We start from the raw sequence: 23,208 nt of genomic DNA, 5'->3' as shown, positions 1-23,208 counted from the left end.
CTGTCTCTAGGAGTAGGCCTATAGCCCTGCCAGTACGCACTGGGAGAGGAAGAGGAGGGAGAGTCTCTGTCTGTCTCTAGGAGTAGGCCTATAGCCCTGCCAGTACGCACTGGGAGAGGAAGTGGAGGGAGAGTCTCTGTCTGTCTCTAGGAGTAGGCCTATAGCCCTGCCAGTACGCACTGGGAGAGGAAGAGGAGGGAGAGTCTCTGTCTGTCTCTAGGAGTAGGCCTATAGCCCTGCCAGTACGTACTGGGAGAGGAAGTGGAGGGAGAGTCTCTGTCTGTCTCTAGGAGTAGGCCTATAGCCCTGCCAGTACGTACTGGGAGAGGAAGAGGAGGGAGAGTCTCTGTCTGTCTCTAGGAGTAGGCCTATAGCCCTGCCAGTACGTACTGGTAAAGACAGGGCCTTCCTTCCTTCCTGCCAACTGGAGGATTTGGGTCAGTAGACAATTTCAGTCCTGGATCACTGGGGACTCTATGGCAATTAATCCCAACAGTGAGTGAGTGAATGAGACAGACCTACAGACCACACACAGAGAGAGAGAAGAGAAGAGGACGACACGTTCAGCGTATCAGTCTGCCTGGCCCTGCAGAACAGACTGAGTTTGAGGCACAAGTGTTACACTATTCCCTATATAGTGCACTTCTTTTGACCTGGGCCCATTGGAAACAGGGTACCATTAGGGAAACAAGCTGACGAAGAAGGTCTGATTGTATTGCTTTGTTATGGCATGCGAGGCTGTGGTGGTAATATCTACACAAACACATTTCTGCTCTGGACTCAAAGGCTGTGTTTACACAAGCAGCCAAATGTTTTTTTTCTTCTTTTTGACCAATCAGATGAGCTCTTTTGCCAATAATTGGGCAAAAGATCAGAATTGGGCTGCCCGTGTAAACGCAGTCAATGACAGGCCTAAGAGGCTACAGCTTCCACTAAAAAATCCCTACCTTGAAGAGGGAGAAAAGCTGCCTTCGTGGTCTATATACACTGCGCTATTGATCACAAAACAACCCTACAATCAAATTCATGGAACAGCATTGCGTTTTTCAAATTCATGAAAAAGTATTTTCTTGGTAAAAACCCATGACAGATATAAGGCTGACCATTGTTGAGGATGCATTGCTGCAAAAGACTCAGGGATGATACAAACAACAGACAATCCATTCGTGCCGAACTTCACAAATACATTCGATTTTCTCAATCTTCTAACATAAAACTGGATAACCTTAAAACTGTGAATTATATGACTAGTAACATTGGGTTACAAAGCCACTAACGTCCTATACAAAATAAATACTTTAATATTCAACTGAACTGATAACCTCAAACTGTGAATAACAACCTTCTGCGACATCAATTCACTATTTTGTTCAATAATACAAAATAAAGACTTAGCTCTTCTGCAAAAAGTATTTTTTTTATTCTCTAAATATACCTATTTCAACCTTTTCCTGTTCATAATGACATTGGGGAGGCAAACCAGTCCTAAGTTAAAAGGAAATGTAACAATGGATGTACAATTACTCCTGAATGGAGAAATGGCGGCGCTGAGGAGGGCGAGAGTCTTGCCGATTCCTGCTTGACTTTGCTTTTTTTTTTTTAAATGGCTATTTTTTTATTAATTATGACTTATAGTCTGCTCTGAATGTATATGTAATAATTTCCTACCACCGACAAACACTTCTGGTTCATGAATCAGAAGCTACACACTCATCTCTCAGCCTCCCAGATCTGGAATACAACATTCACTCCCTTTGTTCCCCGCACAGCGGCCTTACCTGTTGCTCTTGGCTGAGATGACCTAAGGGCAACACCGGCCACGAAGAAGAGGAAGGAAAGGAAAGACTCCGAGCTATGCTGAAAAGACGGGCTACAAGGCCTCCTCTTCCTAGTATCCTGATGGTTTAATGTCCAATCGCTGGAACAGAAACTTTGTGAAGTCAGAGGAAGGCTTCAATCGCAGAGGGACCAACCCTACACTATGCCAACAGAATTCACTTGTTATTATCACAGCTGTGTACAAGCAAACACCAAGGCATCACTCAGAGAACTGTACAAGAATCCTCTCACCCGGAAGTAGTTTATTGTTGCGGGTGACTTTAACCAAGCCCGTCTAAAATATCACCAACATGTACCCTGCCCCACAACAGGATCCAGCGTGCTTGACCATGTACATACAAACATCTGTGATGCGCACACAGCCATCACCTGCCCCCACTTCAGCCAATCAGATCACATCTCTCCGTTCCTACTCCCTGCCTACAAGCAGCAACTCAGGAGGGAGCCACCAACACAGAATAGTGAGGCGCTGGACAGAGGAGGCAGACTCCATGCTGCAGGACTGTTGTTTTGACAATACTGATTGGAATATGTTCAAAGATGAATCCGCCCAGGACTCATCCATCCACATTGAGGAATATACATCGTCAGTCACAGGCTTCATTAGGAGATGTGTTGATGATGTGCCCACGTAAAAACAATACGGACATACTTCAACCAAAAACCCTGGGTGAACGGAGATATCCGTGCAATGCTAAGAGCCTGTACTGCAGCATTCAATGCCAGCAGAACGAACCCTGACGACTCGGCGGCGTGCAATGCGTACAAGGCAAGCAGGTACCATACAGCCTCAAACTTGAATTGAGAGTTCGACAACTCAGACTCACATAGTCTGTAGTCTTTGCCACGTGCGATCACAGACTACAAGGGCAAATCCAGCTGTGTGGTGCCAACCGAAGCCTCCCGTTGTGCTCACATCATGAAGTGCCCTCGAGAGGTTGGTCATGGCCAACATCAAGGCCAGCATGCCAGGCACACTGGACCCACTCCAATTCACCTACCGCTCCAACAGATCCACGGAAGATGCCATTACCATCGCTATTCACACGGCGCGTCCACATCACCGAGGACTTGACATGGACCAACACCAACCCATCAAGAGGGCACAATAACGTCTCTACCTCCTAAGGCGGCTGAAGAAATGTGGCATATCGCCTGGGTCCTCTCCAAATACTCCTGCTGCACCATCGACAGCGTCCTGACCGGTTGCATCACAGCCTAGTACGGAAATTGCTCTGTCCACGACCACAAGGCCCTGCAGCAGGTGGTGAAGATGGCCCTGTACATTAACCAGGAACTGGCTCCCACCCATCCAGTGATGTAGGGGGTGTAGTGACGCCTACAGCAAAAGGGGGTGCAACTCAATATAAGAAATGTGCTAACATTTTATACACTGTGTACATTCATGCTACATACACAATCATCACAACCGCTGCTACCAGACTGCTATTATCTTGCTCAGTTTATACACTGCCCCCCCATACACATAAATATTGGACTATAAATCCTACCTTCCTGTACTATACAGTTTATTCTATTGTACTCAGACATTGACTTTGTTTGTATTCTTATCTTGTATTATTTGTTGTTCTTGCATTGTCCAGAAGGAACCTGCAAGTGAGCTTTTCATTGGATGACGTATACCATGCGCATCCCGTACAAACGTCTAATAAAGAACTTGCAACTGAAACTCTGCTACAAATGGTATTCACATTCTCTTTAAAACCCATAACACTTTCCTCCTGTAGTAAATACCCTGACGATGATTCTCCTGTAGTTAATACCCTGATGATTCTCCTCCTGTAGTTAATACCCTGATGATTATCCTCCTGTAGTTAATACCCTGATGATGATTCTCCTCCTGTAGTTAATACCCCGACGATGATTCTCCTGTAGTTAATACCCCGATGATGATTCTCCTGTAGTTAATACCCTGACGATGATTCTCCTCCTGTAGTTAATACCCTGATGATTCTCCTCCTGTAGTTAATACCCTGACGATGATTCTCCTCCTGTAGTTAATACCCCGACGATGATTCTCCTCCTGTAGTTAATACCCCGACGATGATTCTCCTCCTGTAGTTAATACCCCGACGATGATTCTCCTCCTGTAGTTAATACCCCGACGATGATTCTCCTCCTGTAGTTAATACCCCGACGATGATTCTCCTCCTGTAGTTAATACCCCGACGATGATTTTCCTCCTGTAGTTAATACCCCGACGATGATTTTCCTCCTGTAGTTAATACCCCGATGATGATTCTCCTGTAGTTAATACCCTGACCATGATTGTCCTCCTGTAGTCAATACCCTGACCATGATTGTCCTCCTGTAGTCAATACCCTGACCATGATTCTCCTCCTGTAGTTAATACCCTGTGATGATTCTCCTGTAGTTAATACCCCGATGATGATGATTCTCCTCCTGTAGTTAATACCCCGATGATTCTCCTGTAGTTAATACCCCGATGATGATGATTCTCCTGTAGTTAATACCCCGATAATTATTCTTCTGTAGTTAATACCCCGATAATTATTCTTCTGTAGTTAATACCCCGATAATTATTCTTCTGTAGTTAATACCCTGTGATGATTCTCCTCCTGTAGTTAATACCCTGATGATTTTCCTCCTGTAGTTAATACCCTGATGATTCTCCTCCTGTAGTTAATACCCTGATAATGATTCTCCTATAGTCAATACCCCGACGATGATTCTCCTCCTGCAGTTAATACCCCGATGATGATTATCCTCCTGTAGTTAATACCCCGATGATGATTATCCTCCTGTAGTTAATACCCTGTGATGATTCTCCTCCTGTAGTTAATACCCCGATAATGATTCTCCTGTAGTCAATACCCCGACGATGATTCTCCTCCTGCAGTTAATACCCCGATGATGATTATCCTCCTGTAGTTAATACCCTGATGATTCTCCTCCTGTAGTTAATACCCTGATGATTCTCCTCTTGTAGTTAATACCCTGATGATGATTCCTCTGTAGTTAATACCCTGATGATTCTCCTCCTGTAGTTAATACCCTGATGATTCTCCTCCTTTAGTTAATACCCTGATGATTTTCCTCCTGTAGTTAATACCCGGTGATGATTCTCCTCCTGTAGTTAATACCCTGTGATGATTCTCCCCAGGCATTCACCAGCCCACTTTCCTCCTTCATTGTGCAGTGTAATAAAGGCCAACACTTATCACTGGTTTTATACGAGGCTTTAAAATCTATTTCTTCTATCAGAGACTTTCATAAGAAAATGTCAACAGTTTGAATATGTAGCCAAGTTGTAAATGCAGCATATCTTTTATTCTGGAATGTTGGTATGTAGCCCTCTGTCTAGGTTTAATACGATAAGATTTGATCTATGACCCAAAATGTTGTTTCAGTCCGATCCTTTCTTTTTGTTTAAAATGTTATCATGATTAAAATAACCAATAAGTAGGGATCTGATAGAAACAACAGTTTTGATAACCAGACAAGTTGTGAAATACAGCACATTTTTAATTCCCGAAACGTTAGGTACAGATGTAGGATCTTAATTTGACCACCCTGTTGCAAGAGAACTCTCCTTCAATGGAACACATTTAAAACATGTAGTGTATTTGAGGTTTAAAAAGTCTTCTGAAGTCTGCAATTTCCACTTTGAAATTTCAGACCTGATTTTCCCTTTCAAAAAACAATAACCCACATAATAATTCACATTTCCTGTTGCTGCAGGATCATTTTCCTGCTGTAGCAAACTGGCTCAAATTAAGATCGTACATCTGTATGTTTGTCTAGTCTTTCTACGATTACATTTTGTTTACCAATAATCAAATATATATATTTTTTATGTTAGCTTGTCCATGATCTTACTGTTGACCAACATTGCTGCAGAGGAATAATAACAGGCATTACAAGTGTGGATATAGCACCCTACTTAGTGCACTACCTCTGACCAGGGCTGGCACCCTATTCCCTATTTTAGTGCACTACTTTTGACCAGGACCCATAGGGAATAGGGTGAAGGTGTCATTTGGGATGCACACAGAAGCTTGGTGACAAGAGAGCATTAGTGAAGTATAAGCTATATTAAAAACGATTTGAAGCTTAAAAATAAAAAATGTTCAAAAACGGACTGCTCTCTTAACCCCTGCTGTGGCTTCTCACCACACACTCGTTTTACAACTCATCTTCTACATATTCATTGTAGGACTAATCTTTTTTTCCTCAATGCCTTCCCTCCTGACCGTGATCGGCTTTAGCTCCTAAAGAATAAACCCTTAAAAAGCACACCAATATATCACGCACTCTACTCTTCCCCAGAAATATTCAGATAAACTTCTGGTAAGGTCACAGTCCTCAATTGTATAACTGTCAATGTTTTTGTTGTTGTTGTTGTTGCCATATTGACCACTTAAAAGCATAAGTCGACGCACATCCAAACAGCCTCACAACAGCAGACCACGTGTATGGTGGAGGTGGGGTTATGGTATGGGCCCCATGGTGGAGGTGGGGTTATGGTATGGGCCCCATGGTGGAGGTGGGGTTATGGTATGGGCCCCATGGTGGAGGTGGGGTTATGGTATGGGCCCCATGGTGGCGGTGGGGTTATGGTATGGGCCCCATGGTGGCGGTGGGGTTATGGTATGGGCCCCATGGTGGCGGTGGGGTTATGGTATGGGCCCCATGGTGGAGGTGGGGTTATGGTATGGGCCCCATGGTGGTGGTGGGGTTATGGTATGGGCCCCATGGTGGAGGTGGGGTTATGGTATGGGCCCCATGGTGGAGGTGGGGTTATGGTATGGGCCCCATGGTGGAGGTGGGGTTATGGTATGGGCCCCATGGTGGAGGTGGGGTTATGGTATGGGCCCCATGGTGGAGGTGGGGTTATGGTATGGGCCCCATGGTGGAGGTGGGGTTATGGTATGGGCCCCATGGTGGTGGTGGGGTTATGGTATGGGCCCCATGGTGGAGGTGGGGTTATGGTATGGGCCCCATGGTGGAGGTGGGGTTATGGTATGGGCCCCATGGTGGAGGTGGGGTTATGGTATGGGCCCCATGGTGGAGGTGGGGTTATGGTATGGGCCCCATGGTGGAGGTGGGGTTATGGTATGGGCCCCATGGTGGAGGTGGGGTTATGGTATGGGCCCCATGGTGGAGGTGGGGTTATGGTATGGGCCCCATGGTGGAGGTGGGGTTATGGTATGGGCCCCATGGTGGAGGTGGGGTTATGGTATGGGCCCCATGGTGGAGGTGGGGTTATGGTATGGGCCCCATGGTGGAGGTGGGGTTATGGTATGGGCCCCATGGTGGAGGTGGGGTTATGGTATGGGCCCCATGGTGGAGGTTGGGTTATGGTATGGGCCCCATGGTGGAGGTGGGGTTATGGTATGGGCCCCATGGTGGAGGTGGGGTTATGGTATGGGCCCCATGGTGGAGGTTGGGTTATGGTATGGGCCCCATGGTGGAGGTGGGGTTATGGTATGGACAGGCATAAGCTACGGACAACGAATACAATTGTATTTTATCAATGGCAATTTGAATTCACAGAGACACCGTGACGAGATCCTGAAGTCCATTGCGAGGCCAATTTTTTTTAAGGTATCTGTGATCAACAAATGCATATCTGTATTCTCAGTCATGTTAAATCCATAGATTAGGGTCTAATGCATTTATTTCAAATAGACTGATTTCCTCATATGAACTGTAACTCAGTCAAATCTTTGAAGTTGTTACATGTGGCGTTTTTATTTTTGTTCAGTGTATATAAATAATGACAGCATAATCACTAAATCATTGTTAACACAGTTGGGGCTTTCCCCTCTGAGCCCCGTAGACTGGCGTTAGCAGTCGGGGCTTTCCCCTCTGAGCCCCGTAGGCTGTGTTAGCAGTAGGGGCTTTCCCCTCTGATCACCGTAGGCTGTGTTGTTAACACAGTAGGGGCTTTCCCCTCTGAGCCCCGTAGACTGTGTTAGCAGGGGGCTTTCCCCTCTGAGCCCCGTAGACTGTGTTAGCAGTAGGGGCTTTCCCCTCTGAGCCCCGTAGGCTGTGTTGTTAACACAGTAGGGGCTTTCCCCTCTGAGCCCCGTAGACTGTGTTAGCAGTTGGGGCTTTCCCCTCTGAGCCCCGTAGACTGTGTTAGCAGTAGGGGCTTTCCCCTCTGAGCCCCGTAGACTGTGTTAGCAGTAGGGGCTTTCCCCTCTGAGCCCCGTAGACTGTGTTAGCAGTAGGGGCTTTCCCCTCTGAGCCCCGTAGACTGTGTTAGCAGTCGGGGCTTTCCTCTCTGATCCCCGTAGACTGTGTTAGCAGTAGGGGCTTTCCCCTCTGAGCCCCGTAGACTGTGTTAGCAGTAGGGGCTTTCCCCTCGGATCCCCGTAGACTGTGTTAGCAGTCGGGGCTTTCCCCTCTGAGCCCCGTAGACTGTGTTAGCAGTAGGTGATCACCATGCATTGACAGGTCAATATTGACTTTGTGTTTTAAACAAAGAAAAGGTCTCTATTAAACCAACGTGCATGGGGCTAAGCTGACTAGGGCATCTGTCACTGTGTGTGTCAGAGCCAGGGCACCAGTCCTATTTCTTCCTGACTGAATCTGCTTCCCAAATGGCACCCTGTTCCCATAGAGTGCACTACTTTTGACCACAGGCCAATAGGGCTCGGTTCAAAGTAGCGCAGAGCACCCCTGTGGGGCCCTGGTCAACAGTAGTGCACTATATAAAGGAATAGGCTGCCATTTGGGAAGCACATTCAGTGCCATTAGCGTGGAGCTAGCGTCTCTCTAATCCTAGAGGAATCAGTGAGTGAGTGAGTGAACTCTGACCCCGCAGCACTAAGAGGTCAGGGTTAATGCTACTTGCCTGCACGATACTGTCTTTTCAGAAGATACAATGATAGTCTATTATTTGGGGGGGGGGGGGAGAAGAGGAATTTTCAGTAAGAAGAAAATCGTAGTCAGCAGTCATAACCAATTATTAGCACTATATTTAGGCCAGCGTCTAAAACAACGTAAAATCTACTACTATCAAACCTGCACCAAGCAACTCCCCATCCCAGAAGTAACAGTGGAAAAGCAGAAGGCTGTAATAACGGAAGAGGTCTCAAAATGTACACTTTAGTATCCCTACTGCCGTACTGCCACACCGGAGGTAGTATCCCTACTGCCGTACTGCCACACCCGAGGTAGTATCCCTACTGCCGTACTGCCACACCCGAGGTAGTATCCCTACTGCCGTACTGCCACACCCGAGGTAGTATCCCTACTGCCGTACTGCCACACCCGAGGTAGTATCCCTACTGCCGTACTGCCACACCGGAGGTAGTATCCCTACTGCCACACCGGAGGTAGTATCCCTACTGCCGTACTGCCACACCCGAGGTAGTATCCCTACTGCCGTACTGCCACACCGGAGGTAGTATCCCTACTGCCGTACTGCCACACCCGAGGTAGTATCCCTACTGCCGTACTGCCACACCCGAGGTAGTATCCCTACTGCCGTACTGCCACACCGGAGGTAGTATCCCTACTGCCGTACTGCCACACCCGAGGTAGTATCCCTACTGCCGTACTGCCACACCTGAGGTCACGTTGAAACAACGTTCACGTACAGACCACACTATATACACAAAATGATGTAAACACCGGTTCACATTAGTGGATTCAGCTATATAGGTATATAACATTTTTTATAAAATCAAGCACACCGCCATGCAATCTCCATAGACAAACATTGGCAGTAGAATGGCCTTACTGAAGAGCTCAGTGACTTTCAATGTGGCACCTTCATAGGATGCCACCTTTCCAACAAGTCAAATATCTGCCTTGCTAGAGAAGCCCAGGTCAACTATACTGCTCCAAAAAAATTAAGGGAACACTTAAACAACACATCCTAGATCTGAATGAATGAAATAATCTTATTAAATACTTTTTTCTTTACATAGTTGAATGTGCTGACAACAAAATCACACAAAAATAATCAATGGAAATCCAATTTATCAACCCATGGAGGTCTGCATTTGGAGTCAGTCAAAATTAAAGTGGAAAACCACACTACAGGCTGATCCAACTTTGATGTAATGTCCTTAAAACAAGTCAAAATGAGGCTCAGTAGTGTGTGTGGCCTCCACGTGCCTGTATGACCTCCCTACAACGCCTGGGCATGCTCCTGATGAGGTGGCGGATGGTCTCCTGAGGGATCTCCTCCCAGACCTGGACTAAAGCATCCGCCAACTCCTGGACAGTCTGTGGTGCAACGTGGCGTTGGTGGATGGAGCGAGACATGATGTCCCAGATGTGCTCAATTGGATTCAGGTCTGGGGAACGGGCGGGCCAGTCCATAGCATCAATGCCTTCCTCTTGCAGGAACTGCTGACACACTCCAGCCACATGAGGTCTAGCATTGTCTTGCATTAGGAGGAACCCAGGGCCAACCGCACCAGCATATGGTCTCACAAGGGGTCTGAGGATCTCATCTCGGTACCTAATGGCAGTCGGGCTACCTCTGGCGAGCACATGGAGGGCTGTGCGGCCCCCCAAAGAAATGCCACCCCACACCATGACTGACCCACCGCCAAACCGGTCATGCTGGAGGATGTTGCAGGCAGCAGAACGTTCTCCACGGCGTCTCCAGACTCTGTCACATGTGCTCAGTGTGAACCTGCTTTCATCTGTGAAGAGCACAGGGCGCCAGTGGCGAATTTGCCAATCTTGGTGTTCTCTGGCAAATGCCAAACGTCCTGCACGGTGTTGGGCTGTAAGCACAACCCCCACCTGTGGACGTCGGGCCCTCATACCACCCTCATGGAGTCTGTTTCTGACCGTTTGAGCCGACACATGCACATTTGTGGCCTGCTGGAGGTCATTTTGCAGGGCTCTGGCAGTGCTCCACCTGCTCCTCCTTGCACAAAGGCGGAGGTAGCGGTCCTACTGCTGGGTTGTTGCCCTCCTACGGCCTCCTCCACGTCTCCTGATGTACTGGCCTGTCTCCTGGTAGCGCCTCCATGCTCTGGACACTACGCTGACAGACACAGCAAACCTTCTTGCCACAGCTCGCATTGATGTGCCATCCTGGAGGAGCTGCACTACCTGAGCCACTTGTGTGGGTTGTAGACTCCGTCTCATGCTACCACTAGAGTGAAAGCACCACCAGCATTCAAAAGTGACCAAAACATCAGCCAGGAAGCATAGGAACTGAGAAGTGGTCTGTGGTCACCACCTGCAGAACCACTCCTTTATTGGGGGTGTCTTGCTAATTGCCTAGAATTTCCACCTGTTGTCTATTCCATTTGCACAACAGCATGTGACATTTATTGTCAATCAGTGTTGCTTCCTAAGTGGACAGTTTGATTTCACAGAAGTGTGATTGACTTGGAATTACATTGTGTTGTTTAAGTGTTCCCTTTATTTTTTTGAGCAGTGTATAAAGTGCTGTTATTGTGAAGTGGAAACATCTAGGAGCAACAACGGCTCAACAGCAAAATGGTAGGCCACACAAGGTCACAGGACCACCAAGTGTTGAAGCGCGTAGCGCGTAAAAAAACTACTGTTCTCGGTTGCGACACTCACTACTGAGTTCCAAACTTCCTCTGTAAACAACGTCAGAACAAGACCTGCTCGCCGGTTGCTTCATAAAAATGGGGTTCCAATGGGTTTCCATGGCCGAGCAGCTTTGTGGCAACAGTTTGGGGAATGCCCTTTTCTGTTTCAGCATGACAATGACCCCCATGCACAAAGCGAGGTCCATACAGAAATGGTTTGTCCAAGATCCGTGTGGAAGAGCTTGACTGGCATGCACACAGCCCTGACCTCAACCCCATCGAACACCTTTTGGAGACAGGCCTAAGCGCCCAACATCAGTGCCCAACCTCACTAATGTTCACGTGGCTGAATGGAGAAAAAAAGTCCCTGCAGCAATGTTCCAACATCTAGTGGAAAGCCTTCCCAGAAGAGTGGAGGCTTCTTATAGCAGCAAAGGGGGCGACCAACTCCATATTAATGCCCAGGATTTTGGAATGAGATGTTCAATGAGCAGACATCCACATACCTTTGGTAATGTACATTAGACTTACAGCTGACTACGTGCATCAGTCTGTCAGAAGGATACGCATTAGATTAGCACCGCTGAAAAAGCATGCAGGGCACTATTAATACAAGATTAAGAATGAAGAGACCGACAGACGAACCAGCCCGTTCAGAGACCGACAGACGAACCAGCCCGTTCAGAGACCGACAGACGAACCAGCCCGTTCAGAGACCGACAGACGAACAGTAAGGAACCAAATTAAAACAGGTTGGTGTTTCCACTACACTACTCTCTAATCTATCTGCTCCCTCAAAGTCTGAACGGTGAAGACCTGCTAAAACTGCTTCTAATGAAGTCTAACACAGAAACCAGGATTTAGACAAGTCAAACTAGAAGGCAATCAAAACACTTAATACAACGATTATCCTTATTAAAGAAAGCAGATAATCTCCTCCTCCTCGGCTTTAGTCTCCTTAAAGAGGATCCTTTGACTAATTGCTCTTGTTAATCATGCTTTAGGTTTAATTGTTGACAAGAGATCCACTTGGATGACTTAGTGTAAAAAAAATAAAAAATACATCTCAAAACAAATCTCTCCCCAATCTGTGGCGGCTAGGTTAGATAACATCTTGAAATGAAGTGAGAGCTGATTAAGGCATCTCGTAAGATTTCTTGTTTGTGTCCCAAATGGCACCCTGTTCCCTATAGATGACCTGGGCCCCTTGTCAACAGTATTGCACTTCATAGAGAATAGGATGTCATTTGGGATACCTGGGAGTTTCTGAGTTCACGGCTAGAGAGACTGCTGCTGTGATAATAGGATTGAGAGGGGGATCTAGTGCTTTATTAACTGTAGTCCCTTTGAGAAGAGGAATAAAGGGCTTTATAATTCTCCTTCATATTTTGGAGGAACCATGCCGTGATAAAATACTACTGTGGTTGCTGAACTTGATTGGGAGATGTGTGAGACTGTAGACTCCACTAAAAAGAACAGAAGACATTTCATATTTAAAACACGGCAGTAGGATTGTAATACAATGTGGAAGTATAATGAGATTGACCAACCAAACTAAGATGTAGTCATTTATTCCTCTATAAAAAATCTATATCAAGTCATCTTGGCTTTTATAAATATTTATAATAGAAATACAATTAGTTTTGTTTTTCCAATTTAAAAAGAGAAGTTATCAAAAGTAACAGTGCCTGGGTTAACTATTGTGTATGTTTACTGTGTTTGTTTACAACAGTCAAGATTATGTTTATACTTTATAGAAAATATGGTTTAAAATATTAAGACAATGTGTTTATTTACCAAAATACATATGGGTTATAGCCTACATAATATATATATATTAATACTGTATAGAAGTTATGCCTTGATTCAAGGTTCAGCAGTACAAAGTGTTATAGCAGCCGATCAAGCCTGGCCAAAAAGAAACCAAAATGAAGCTAGAGAGACTGGTAAGGCAACAGGATGGCTCTAGCCCCCAGACAGAGAGCGAGCTGGGATGGATATGCAGCAGGCACCACCAGGGCTTGAGTGAGTCCCAAATACCACCCTATCAACCTGGGCCCAGGTCAAAACTAGTGCACTATGTAGGATATAGGGTGCCATTTGGGACTCAAACCCTTGTGTAACGTCAAGCTAAAAAGGTAATTAGATTATCAACACCATGCTATCATTAAAGTCAGTAGCATCCTCCCTTAAAGCTATCTTTAATCCTGTTAGGATTTCACCTATTCCTGCTACTTCTACTGTGGGCCCAGCTTGGATTAAAATAAATAGTGTCTCAGAGTAGAAACTGACAGGCTGGAAAACATGTGAAGTGGAGAGAGAAGAGTTACAGAGAAAACAGGAAGTGGAGAGAGAAGAGTTACAGAGAAAACAGGAAGTGGAGAGAGAAGAGTTAGAGAAAACAGGAAGTGGAGAGAGAAGAGTTACAGAGAAAACAGGAAGTGGAGAGAGAAGAGTTACAGAGAAAACAGGAAGTGGAGAGAGAAGAGTTACAGAGAAACAGGAAGTGGAGAGAGAAGAGTTACAGAGAAAACAGGAAGTGGAGAGAGAAGAGTAAGAGAAAACAGGAAGTGGAGAGAGAAGAGTAAGAGAAACAGGAAGTGGAGAGAGAGAAGAGTAATAGCCAGAGCAGAAGTGCTCAGAGGATGGTAACATCTAAAATGAAATCTTATTATCTAAATAGTACACAACGTTTGTGGGATCCTACGATATCAAAAAGACATCCACAATGGCAGGAAAGGTTTGTAATGAGAGGTAGAGCAGGCAGTGGTTAGACTCAAGGGTATGGAAGTGTTAGGACAACACAGACTATATGCCGATGCATAGAGTAGGTCAACAAGATATACAGGACCAGTCAAAAGTTTGGACACACCTACTCATTCTATGTTTTTTCTTTATTTTAACTATTTTCTAACATTGTAGAATAATAATTAAGACAACAAAACTATGAAATAACACATATGGAATCATGTAGTAACCAAGAAAGTGTTCAACAAATCAAAATATATTTACATTTCAGATTCTTCAAAAGTAGCCACCCTTTGCCTTGATGACAGCTTTGCACACTCTTGGCATTCTCTCAACCTGCTTCATGAGGTAGTCACCTGGAATGCATTTCAATTAACAGGTGTGCCTTGTTAAAAGTAAATTTGTGGAATTTCTTTCCTTCTTAATGCGTTTGAGCCAATCAGTTGTGTTGTGACAAGGTAGGGGTGGTATACAGAAGATAGCCCTATTTGGTAAAAGACCAAGTCCATATTAATGGCAAGAACAGCTCAAATAAGCAAAGAGAAACGACAGTCCATTATTACTTTAAGACATGAAGGTCAGTCAATCTGTAAATTTGCAGTTGCAAAAAGCATCAAGCGCTATGATGAAACTGGCTCTAATGAGGACCACCACAAGAAAGGAAGACCCAGAGTTCCCTCTGCTGCAGAGGATCAGTTCATTAGAGTTACCAGCCTCATGAGGACCGCCACAGGAAAGGAAGACCCAGAGTTCCCTCTGCTGCAGAGGATCAGTTCATTAGAGTTACCAGCCTCATGAGGACCGCCACAGGAAAGGAAGACCCAGAGTTCCCTCTGCTGCAGAGGATCAGTTCATTAGAGTTACCAGACTCAGAAATTGCAGCCCAAATAAATGCTTCACAGAGTTCAAGTAACAGACATCAACATCAGCTGTTCAGAGGAGACTGTGAATCAGGCCTTTATGGTCGAATTGCTGCAAAGAAACCACTACTAAAGGACACCAATAAGAAGAGACTTGATTTGGTCAAGAAACACGAGCAATGGAAATTATAAAATCGGTGGAAATCTGTCCTTTAGTCTGATGAGTCAAAATTTGAGATTTTTGGTTCCAACCGCTGTGTCTTTGTGAGACGCAGAGTAGGTGAAGGGATGTAGTATGTTGTCCTAGCAGCATACTACAACAGTAAAGTCAGGTAGACAAAACAGACTGGTGGAGCCGTAGAGAGAACAGACTGGTGGAGCCGTAGAGAGAACGAGGTGATGGAGAACAGACTGGTGGAGCCGTAGAGAGAACGAGGTGATGGAGAACAGACTGGTGGAGCCGTAGAGAGAACGAGGTGATGGAGGACAGACTGGTGGAGCCGTAGAGAGAACGAGGTGATGGAGAACAGACTGGTGGAGCCGTAGAGAGAACGAGGTGATGGAGAACAGACTGGTGGAGCCGTAGAGAGAACGAGGTGATGGAGAACAGACTGGTGGAGCCGTAGAGAGAACGAGGTGATGGAGAACAGACTGGTGGAGCCGTAGAGAGAACGAGGTGATGGAGAACAGACTGGTGGAGCCGTAGAGAGAACGAGGTGATGGAGAACAGACTGGTGGAGCCGTAGAGAGAACGAGGTGATGGAGGACAGACTGGTGGAGCCGTAGAGAGAACGAGGTGATGGAGGACAGACTGGTGGAGCCGTAGAGAGAACGAGGTGATGGAGGACAGACTGGTGGAGCCGTAGAGAGAACGAGGTGATGGAGGACAGACTGGTGGAGCCGTAGAGAGAACGAGGTGATGGAGAACAGACTGGTGGAGCCGTAGAGAGAACGAGGTGATGGAGAACAGACTGGTGGAGCCGTAGAGAGAACGAGGTGATGGAGAACAGACTGGTGGAGCCGTAGAGAGAACGAGGTGATGGAGAACAGACTGGTGGAGCCGTAGAGAGAACGAGGTGATGGAGAACAGACTGGTGGAGCCGTAGAGAGAACGAGGTGATGGAGAACAGACTGGTGGAGCCGTAGAGAGAACGAGGTGATGGAGGACAGACTGGTGGAGCCGTAGAGAGAACGAGGTGATGGAGGACAGACTGGTGGAGCCGTAGAGAGAACGAGGTGATGGAGGACAGACTGGTGGAGCCGTAGAGAGAACGAGGTGATGGAGGACAGACTGGTGGAGCCGTAGAGAGAACGAGGTGATGGAGAACAGACTGGTGGAGCCGTAGAGAGAACGAGGTGATGGAGAACAGACTGGTGGAGCCGTAGAGAGAACGAGGTGATGGAGGACAGACTGGTGGAGCCGTAGAGAGAACGAGGTGATGGAGAACAGACTGGTGGAGCCGTAGAGAGAACGAGGTGATGGAGAACAGACTGGTGGAGCCGTAGAGAGAACGAGGTGATGGAGAACAGACTGGTGGAGCCGTAGAGAGAACGAGGTGATGGAGAACAGACTGGTGGAGCCGTAGAGAGAACGAGGTGATGGAGAACAGACTGGTGGAGCCGTAGAGAGAACGAGGTGATGGAGAACAGACTGGTGGAGCCGTAGAGAGAACGAGGTGATGGAGAACAGACTGGTGGAGCCGTAGAGAGAACGAGGTGATGGAGAACAGACTGGTGGAGCTGTAGAGAGAACGAGGTGATGGAGAACAGACTGGTGGAGCTGTAGAGAGAACGAGGTGATGGAGACAGACTGATGGAGCTGTAGAGAGAACGAGGTGATGGAGACAGACTGGTGGAGCTGTAGAGAGAACGAGGTGATGGAGAACAGACAGACTGGTGGAGCTGTAGAGAGAACGAGGTGATGGAGAACAGACAGGTGGAGCCGTAGAGAGAACGAGGTGATGGAGAACAGACTGGTGGAGCCGTAGAGAGAACGAGGTGATGGAGGACAGACTGGTGGAGCCGTAGAGAGAACGAGGTGATGGAGAACAGACTGGTGGAGCCGTAGAGAGAACGAGGTGATGGAGAACAGACTGGTGGAGCCGTAGAGAGAACGAGGTGATGGAGGACAGACTGGTGGAGCCGTAGAGAGAACGAGGTGATGGAGGACAGACTGGTGGAGCCGTAGAGAGAACGAGGTGATGGAGAACAGACTGGTGGAGCTGTAGAGAAGAAGAAATGAAGTCCATATTCTGCACCTCAGTCTATTTATGTTTCTGCACATAATAAATGTGGAAATTAATAAAGCAGCTCACTGATTTCTTGACGCCATTTTTTTTCCGAAAACAACTGGAGGAAAAAAATAAAAAAATAAAATCGCAGGACAGGAATGATGGTGTAATGTGAACACCCACATCCTGGGGTTGAGGATGGACGCAATGAAAGATCTGGGACAAGGACATGGTGTAATGTAAGCATGTCCAAGTTGATAACATTTTAGAAGTTGTGTAGTTTGTCTACTATAAGGATACCAAAACGTATGTGGATCACAGATGTAAAACGCTTGTGTTGACCGTTGGGAAAACAAATATTTTCTACTATAGTAAACAGTGAGCAAACATCAGGGAAACCTCTAGAGTACATTTGAGGCTATAAGAAAACAGGTTCTTCTAAATTAAAATCATAACAAGAGGCAAGTTTTTCAAGAAAATCCTCAAACAGATAACCCACGGCCCAATACCTTCAGGTTTAGATACAACCTTCTCCTGTGGCCCTCCAGTAGTCTTCTAACCACGTGGATCCAGTCTTCCACTGACATCAATGAATGATACACACGGAAGTCCCACTTTTCCTACCTCATCTCTGAATCAGACCTCTCGTGTGAAGCCTGAAGCTATCATATTCATTTAAAGAAATATGTCATTCCCTCCCTACCATATCAAAAAAGATATCTTCCATGTCAATATTCACCATGAAAACAGAGTGATCCGTCAACTCTGTCAGATTGTCACATGGTTTCTGACATTCATTATTGTAACCTTTATTTAACTAGAGCAAGTCAGTTAACAACAAATTCTTCTTCTTTACAATGATGTCCTACCCAGGCCAAAGCCAGACGACACTGGGCCAAATTGTGCTCCACGGCTTTTCTACAGTTTACAAATCTAAGTGGGAAGTAAAACGTATCCATCCTCACGTCCATCATGTCCTGTGAGGCCAAAACACGTAGACATGTCCTCCCCTTGGGGAGTTCCGTTCATATAGAAATAGAACGAATAGAGACCCTTCTACTTCTGTAGTTCCGTTCCATAGAAACCCCCCTCAACAGTTTGGTCATATGAGCACCGTGCAGAGACAAAAACAGAAGCCATTTGTTTCCATGCTGCCAGACCCCAAAAAGAAGGAATTAAACCCTGTCAGGAGATGAGATACAGTAGAGGTTGTTCAGCTGGATCTATATTAAAAGGATTTCTGGGTAGAGTCTGTGTAGTGATGTAACCACTACCTCATCTACAGCTGTACAGCAGAAACCCTCGTCTCAGGGACGCATCCCAAACGGCACCCTTTTCCCTACACAGGGAACAAAACAAGTGCACCCACAGGGCCCTGGTCAATATTAGTGCACTATATATAGGGAATAGGGTGCCATAGGGCCCTGGTCAATACTAGTGCACTATATATAGGGAATAGGGTGCCATAGGGCCCTGGTCAATACTAGTGCACTATATATAGGGAATAGGGTGCCATAGGGCCCTGGTCAATACTAGTGCACTATAGAGAATAGGGTGCCATAGGGCCCTGGTCAATACTAGTGCACTATATAGGGAATAGGGTGCAGGCCCTGGTTAATACTAGTGCACTATATAGGGAATAGGGTGCCATTTAGGATGTACACCTAGAGCTGGGCGATTTGGATAAAAATCCATATCACGACAAATTGACTGAATTATCACGATAACGATCAATTAAACAATACGTTTATAAAACAAGCACCAGTTACCTTTAAAACTATTCCTCCTACTTTGAATGTTATCGATTGTCTCATTAGCAATAGCCCATATTAGCATACTTAGGCTCATTTTATTTCAAACACATTTGTCTAGTGATAGGCAGGCTACTTATCGTTGTTTTCCACATCAGTAAAATGTCCTCTATAAATGGTGGCTTTGGATGACGTGGATAACATCCAGTTTAAGCAAACCCCGGTCTCTGATCCCCACCACCAGGGCTCTGATCACCAGCCTCATCTCCATCACTAGGGCTCTGATCACCAGCCTCATCTCCATCACCAGGGCTCTGATCACCAGCCTCATCCCCACCACCAGGGCTCTCATCCCCACCACCAGGGCTCTGATCACCAGCCTCATCTCCACCACCAGGGCTCTCATCCCCACCACCAGGGCTCTCATCACCAGCCTCATCTCCACCACCAGGGCTCTCATCCCCACCACCAGGGCTCTCATCACCAGCCTCATCTCCACCACCAGGGCTCTGATCACCAGCCTCATCTCCACCACCAGGGCTCTGATCTCCAGCTAAGCGGAGCACACAGCATCCTGATTTGATTGTCTTTAGAATAAATACAGCAAGCCTCAATCTCAATGGCCGTTAGAATGAGAGGATCCTTCCTTCCCAACCTCTCTCTCATCCTCAGTGAGCTTTATGCTGCTCAAAATGACTCTCATCCCTTCTTCTCATTCCACCCTCTCCTTCCTTCTTCTCATTCCACCCTCTCCTTCCTTCTTCTCATTCCACCCTCTCCTTCCTTCTTCTCATTCCACCCTCTCCTTCCTTCTTCTCATTCCACCCTCTCCTTCCTTCTTCTCATTCCACCCTCTCCTTCCTCTTCTCGTTCCACCCTCTCCTTCCTTCTTCTCGTTCCACCCTCTCCTTCCTTCTTCTCGTTCCACCCTCTCCTTCCTTCTTCTCATTCCACCCTCTCCTTCCTTCTTCTCGTTCCACCCTCTCCTTCCTTCTTCTCGTTCCACCCTCTCCTTCCTTCTTCTCGTTCCACCCTCTCCTTCCTTCTTCTCGTTCCACCCTCTCCTTCCTTCTTCTCGTTCCACCCTCTCCTTCCTTCTTCTCGTTCCACCCTCTCCTTCCTTCTTCTCGTTCCACCCTCTCCTTCCTTCTTCTCGTTCCACCCTCTCCTTCCTTCTTCTCGTTCCCCCCTCTCCTTCCTTCTTCTCGTTCCACCCTCTCCTTCCTTCTTCTCGTTCCACCCTCTCCTTCCTTCTTCTCGTTCCACCCTCTCCTTCCTTCTTCTCGTTCCACCCTCTCCTTCCTTCTTCTCGTTCCACCCTCTCCTTCCTTCTTCTCATTCCACCCTCTCCTTCCTTCTTCTCATTCCACCCTCTCCTTCCTTCTTCTCGTTCCACCCTCTCCTTCCTTCTTCTCGTTCCACCCTCTCCTTCCTTCTTCTCGTTCCACCCTCTCCTCTCTCTCGTTCCACCATCTCCTCCTTCCTTCTCGTTCCACCCTCTCCTTCCTTCTTCTCGTTCCACCCTCTCCTTCCTTCCTTCTCATTCCACCCTCTCCTTCCTTCTTCTCATTCCACCCTCTCCTTCCTTCTTCTCATTCCACCCTCTCCTTCCTTCCTTCTCATTCCACCCTCTCCTTCCTTCCTTCTCGTTCCACCCTCTCCTTCCTTCTTCTCGTTCCACCCTCTCCTTCCTTCTTCTCATTCCACCCTCTCCTTCCTTCTTCTCATTCCACCCTCTCCTTCCTTCTTCTCGTTCCACCCTCTCCTTCCTTCTTCTCGTTCCACCCTCTCCTTCCTCCATCTCATTCCACCCTCTCCTTCCTTCCTTCTCATTCCACCCTCTCCTTCCTTCCTTCTCATTCCACCCTCTCCTTCCTTCTTCTCATTCCACCCTCTCCTTCCTTCTTCTCATTCCACCCTCTCCTTCCTTCTTCTCATTCCACCCTCTCCTTCCTTCTTCTCATTCCACCCTCTCCTTCCTTCTTCTCATTCCACCCTCTCCTTCCTTCTTCTCATTCCACCCTCTCCTTCCTTCTTCTCATTCCACCCTCTCCTTCCTTCTTCTCATTCCACCCTCTCCTTCCTTCTTCTCATTCCACCCTCTCCTTCTCTCTCAGATATGAACCACCAGAGATAAACATGTCCAAATATGGAGAGAGAAAAAAAAAGAGAAAGATGTCAGGGCAAAATCGAGTCCCCTTGGCTTCTAGTCTGGAAGACCAAAGTCACAAAGGGGCCCTGTATAAAGAAGCTACATGAACCTGCATGACATGAGCCGTCCTCGCCCTCTCTCCCAGCTTGGATAGAGTGTCGCTGAGCCGTCCTCGCCCTCTCCCCCAGCTTGGATAGAGTGTCGCTGAGCCGTCCTCGCCCTCTCTCCCAGCTTGGATAGAGTGTCGCTGAGCCGTCCTCGCCCTCTCTCCCAGCTTGGATAGAGTGTCGCTGAGCCGTCCTCGCCCTCTCTCCCAGCTTGGATAGAGTGTCGCTGAGCCGTCCTCGCCCTCTCCCCCAGCTTGGATAGAGTGTCGCTGAGCCGTCCTCGCCCTCTCCCCCAGCTTGGATAGAGTGTCGCTGAGCCGTCCTCGCCCTCTCCCCCAGCTTGGATAGAGTGTCGCTGAGCCGTCCTCGCCCTCTCCCCCAGCTTGGATAGAGTGTCGCTGAGCCGTCCTCGCCCTCTCCCCCAGCTTGGATAGAGTGTCGCTGAGCCGTCCTCGCCCTCTCCCCCAGCTTGGATAGAGTGTCGCTGAGCCGTCCTCGCCCTCTCCCCCAGCTTGGATAGAGTGTCGCTGAGCCGTCCTCGCCCTCTCCCCCAGCTTGGATAGAGTGTCGCTGAGCCGTCCTCGCCCTCTCCCCCAGCTTGGATAGAGTGTCGCTGAGCCGTCCTCGCCCTCTCTCCCAGCTTGGATAGAGTGTCGCTGAGCCGTCCTCGCCCTCTCTCCCAGCTTGGATAGAGTGTCGCTGAGCCGTCCTCGCCCTCTCCCCCAGCTTGGATAGAGTGTCGCTGAGCCGTCCTCGCCCTCTCCCCCAGCTTGGATAGAGTGTCGCTGAGCCGTCCTCGCCCTCTCCCCCAGCTTGGATAGAGTGTCGCTGAGCCGTCCTCGCCCTCTCCCCCAGCTTGGATAGAGTGTCGCTGAGCCGTCCTCGCCCTCTCCCCCAGCTTGGATAGAGTGTCGCTGAGCCGTCCTCGCCCTCTCCCCCAGCTTGGATAGAGTGTTGTTGTGCGTAAAACCAGTCTACTAATGCCAAATAATACAGTATGTCCACCCTCAAAACACTAGCTTACTAGGGATAGTTGCATTAGCCTACCGCTATTTAGCTGCCATTTGTACACAAAATAATTATACATCAACAATGAGGAAAGAATTTGTTGGCCTGAGGATAAATTCAGCCACTATTTATTGTTGAACTCTGAAGGTTGTCTGGCTACTAGCCTACACAAATGGGCTGCAATATTCAAGGTAAATTTAATCCACCTTGAGACTCCCCTGAAGTCCTCCTTGCTGCTTCTCTCCGTCAATTTTTCACTCTGTTTCTGAGTGAAAGTCTGTCTGTGTTATCTCTCTTTTTCCCCATGTAGAGGCCTGTAGTAGCTACTAGCGATGAAAAAATATATATAAAACAACAGTTTAATATCATCGACAATATTGCAATATTATTTCTGCGCTAGTTGGCTGTACCTGCACCAACACTCCAGGCCTGTAGGTGGAGTGGCCTACTTTCCTATAGGGAGTATTGTCACGTCTTGAATGACGCCAAGATATCCCAGAGATAAGGGACTGTTGCAACAACACAACTCAACCACCAGCTCACCAATATGAACCAAATCACAAACCTCTTTTCTGTTCAAGCCCTCAAGAACGGTTGTCCACTAAATGTTCATATTTTAGTCATTTAGTAGACACTCTTATCCAGAGCAACTAGGGTTAAGTGTCTTGCTCAAGGACACCGTCAGATTTTACACCTAGTAGGCTCGAGGATTCAAACCAATCTTTCGGGTTACTGGCCCAACCTTCTTAAACACTAGTCTACGTGTTTGAATCTGCCAGTTCATTGTCTGTCCAGTATCCAGACGACCTGTGTCCACAGAGCTTCCTGTATAGTTCATCTCTTTCAGTAACGTGTTGAGGCCGGCAGCGAAGAAGAGTGAGAGGCTGAATTAAAGATGTTACAGAACGGCTGTATTTGAAGCACCACATCCTTCTGTCCAGTTTCCCTGATGTTTTTAACCATCTGTGTAACTGTCTCTTCTGCAGAGAGA

The 23,208-nt window shown here is 47.2% G+C and overlaps 1 protein-coding gene across 2 annotated transcripts in view; it reads right to left on the bottom strand.

Moving 5' to 3' along the window:
• The window catches only part of LOC115158899 (lipoma-preferred partner homolog), a 357,166-nt gene that overhangs the window by 319,290 nt on the left and 14,668 nt on the right, over nucleotides 1-23,208 (bottom strand). The gene's annotated exons all lie outside the window — the stretch shown is intronic.

Source organism: Salmo trutta, chromosome 22, assembly GCF_901001165.1.
Source record: "Salmo trutta chromosome 22, fSalTru1.1, whole genome shotgun sequence".
Classification (NCBI taxonomy): Eukaryota; Metazoa; Chordata; class Actinopteri; order Salmoniformes; family Salmonidae; genus Salmo; species Salmo trutta.
Note: the sequence above shows the minus strand (reverse complement) of the source record. Positions and strands in the feature narration are given on the sequence as shown.